Genomic DNA, 3,727 nt, shown 5'->3' on the forward strand with positions numbered 1-3,727 from the left:
AAAACACAAAAGAAATGCCACGACTCACAGTCGAACAACGTGAACGAGCCTTGGGTATGGTACAGATGGGAGCCACCCACGCCCATATTGCACGAACCTTCGGTTGCTCCCGTGTTGCCGTTACCAACTTGATGCAACGTTACAGACAGACAGGGCGGACCGCTGACAGGCCAAGAACAGGCAGACCCAGGGTGACCACGCCCCATGATGACCGGTACTTGCGTACCGTGCACCTCCGAAATCGCTTCCTGACAGTGACGTCATCGGCGACAAATGCCTTAGGTCAAAGGGTTAGCCAACAGACAGTGGCCAGGAGACTCAGGGCTCATGGAATCAGGGCTTAAGACCATACAGAGGACAGCTATTGACAGCGCAACATCATCGTCTGCGATTGAGATGGGCCCGGACTGTACGACGTTGGCAACGACGTGACTGGCAGAGGGTTGTCTTCACTGACGAAAGTCGATTCTGTATGTTTAGGGCTGATGGAAGACAACGTGTTTACCGCCGAAGGGGTGAACGAACGGCGGCGTGTTGCGTGCAGGAGGTCGTACCATATGGCGGAGGGAGTGTCATGGTGTGGGGAGGGATCTGTGGGCAGGAGAGGACACCGCTGGTCATCGTTGACGGAAACTTGACAGCTCAGCGTTACATGGATAACTTTCTTCGTCCAGTTGTCCTACCATTTCTCCAACAGCAGCCACGTGGTGTCATTTATCAGCATGACAACGCTAGAGCTCATACAGCCAGAATTGTCACTAACTTCCTCGCAGCCAACAACGTCAACGCCCTGCCGTGGCCTGCACGCTCACCCGACATGTCGCCCATAGAACACCTCTTGGACTTGATGGATCGTCTTGTTCGACAACGACCACACTCTCCAGCCAACCGGCAAGAACTGATCTTGGCCCTCTAAAGAAGAATAGCGTCAAATCCCACGTGACCTCATCAGACGACTGACTTTTTCTGTGCGTCGAAGAGTTTTTGCGTGTATTGAGGCATTTGGTGGTCACACACGCTACTAATGACTTGTTATTGAACGTGAGCGATTGTTTATGTACTCTGCCTATTGTCCATGATTCTGAAAGCTCGAGTTTTGTACCACACCCAACTTTGGGGGACTCTGACGTCATTCTCGGTCGCGGTATGATCATTTTCAGTGTTGATTATGTTGATGTATTGATCTTCTCAATACACTTTACTTCATGCATGTATGTTTTGTTGTTTTTGAGCAAGAGTGATTTCAAACTCTGGTAAAGGATCTTTTGGGCGTCAGTTTATGATGTATATCCTGATTGACTTTTCTCATATGAAACTAATTTTGATATAGTGTCTACTGTGTACGTGCTTATAAATGTCTCATATAAATAAAATAGCAATCAAACCCGCGGTTTTAGCAACACTGCAAGACAAACTGGACCTTTATTTTTTGGTAATTTGAATAGGTTTCCCTTATATATATACCCATTAAACTCCCAACATCTGCTTCGTATGCTTCCTGTCTTTACTGAAGGAACGCGGGGTCTTCATAAGGCTATTTCATCGGTGTCCTCCCAAAACTTCTACATGCCAAAACTGTGTGAGATAACAGTACATCGCAACAAGAAAGCCTTGCATGATGCGTGGCACCGACACGGCGCCAAAACCAAAGACAATGTGCGTTCCAGACCCAGAAATACTGCTTTAAAATGCCCAGTGAAAAATTGTTTCAACCAATTCGACTATATAGCGACGGTCTATGAATCAAGTTCAGCTACATAAATGCCTCTAAATGATGTTATTTTTTATTTGATGAACTAAATCATGTTTTCACATATTTGACGTTAAATGTATACACTTGGAAAACATTATATTTCAAATTGATTTAAAGCCCACATGGACTTTTCACAAACATTGCACGGCTCTCGTGCAGTATTATAAGCGGCCTGCACTTACATAAAAAAATAATTTAAAATATGTTATTATCTTATTTAAATATGTTTTTGTGGCTGAAAATTAGTTTCCTAATCAGAATCACCTCCCCTGTATGTGCCCAGAGACATTCCTGTTAACCCTGAGAGAGTTGTCGAAGAGTTTGCTGGTTTGAAGAACAGGTGCCTTGACTTCATGTGAGATGGAAGAGTGAGTGAGTGAGTATGGTTTTACGCCGCTTTTAGCACTATTCCAGCAATATCACGGCTAGGGACACCAGAAATGGGCTTCACACATTGTACCCTTGTCGGGAATCGAACCCGGGTCTTTAGCGTGACGAGCGAACGCTTTAACCACTAGGCTACCTAACCGCCCCTGAGATGGAAGAGAGACAATGGAGTATTTTCATGGGAAATTATCTTGATCTGCGTCTCGGATGATACCTCGTCAAGACTCGACCTTCTCAAGCAGAAAACTAGGGGCGCAACTAGGCTAATTTGAAGTGTAAGCAAAACCAATGTTGTTGTTGCTGGTATGTTGTTTTACGCCGCACTCAGCAATATTCCAGCTATATGACGGCGGTCTGTAAATAATCGAGTCTGGACCAGACAATCCAGTGATTGACATCATGAACAACGACCCACGCAATTCGGATCGATGACATGCATCAACCAAGTCAGCGAGCCATTTACGACAAGCATAGTCGCCTTTTACGGCAAGCATGGGTTGCTGAAGACCTATTCTACCCCAGATCTTCACGTGTCCAAAACCAATGGTACGAGGGCGGGGTGCACAATTAAGATCTATTTATTTTCTTTGGTGGTAATTTATACAGAAATAAAGGTTTTTTTCGAAATAAAAAGGGGGGGTGCGCTCTATTTTTACTCTCTCCCATATCTTCCATGTAGCAAAATCGGGCGCCAAACTAAGGAAACATATTACATAAGACAGTGATGCAATGATTGAAAATTATTGAATGGTATGTAAACGTATACGGAGAAATGAGTTACTGCTTGTCGTAAGCGGCGACAAACGGGATCAGGTGGCCAGGCTGGCTGACTTGGTTGACGCATGTCATTGTATCCCAATTGCAAGGATCGATGCTCATGATATCGCTCACTGGATTGTCTGGTTCAGACTCGATTATTTTACAGTTCGCCGTCAAATAGCTGAAATATTGCCGAGTGCGGCGTTAAATAACAAAAAAAATGTTACAGCCTGTTTATTGTTTGGTTATATTTGTTACAAGATGTGTCAATAAATAGCAGTGAATTGCATATCCTGCAATAACACCCCACACGTAAACCAATCAGGTCCCAACACTGACCACCCGTGAAGATCCGGGGTAGAATAGGTCTTCAGCAACCCATGCTTGCCGTAAAAGGCGACTATGCTTGTCGTAAGAGGCGACTAACGGGATCGGGCGGTCAGGCTCGCTGACTTGGTTGATGCATGTCATCGATCCCAATTGCGTGGATCGATGCTCATGATGTCAATCACTGGATTGTCTGGTGCAGACTCGATTATTAACAGACCGCCGTCATATACCTGGAATATTGCTGAGTGCGGCGTTAAACAACAAACTAAGCAACACTGACATATTAGAGGTAAGATAAAAGGTTTTCAACCCCTGCTATGTGGCTATAGGCCCTACATGATAACCGAGAGCGTCTGGGCCTGCCTTGTGGTTGCTGGGTCACCTTGTACGTCATAGTGCCATATATGGACCATGCAGGTGTTTCCGGGAAATATCCAATCGAGTTTCCAGAAAGTTAATAAACATATCAATGCAAAAACAGATCACTAGCTCACACAA

The sequence above is a fragment of the Haliotis rufescens genome, unplaced genomic scaffold (assembly GCF_023055435.1).
Source record: "Haliotis rufescens isolate VD_foot unplaced genomic scaffold, xgHalRufe1.0.p SCAF_17, whole genome shotgun sequence".
Classification (NCBI taxonomy): Eukaryota; Metazoa; Mollusca; class Gastropoda; order Lepetellida; family Haliotidae; genus Haliotis; species Haliotis rufescens.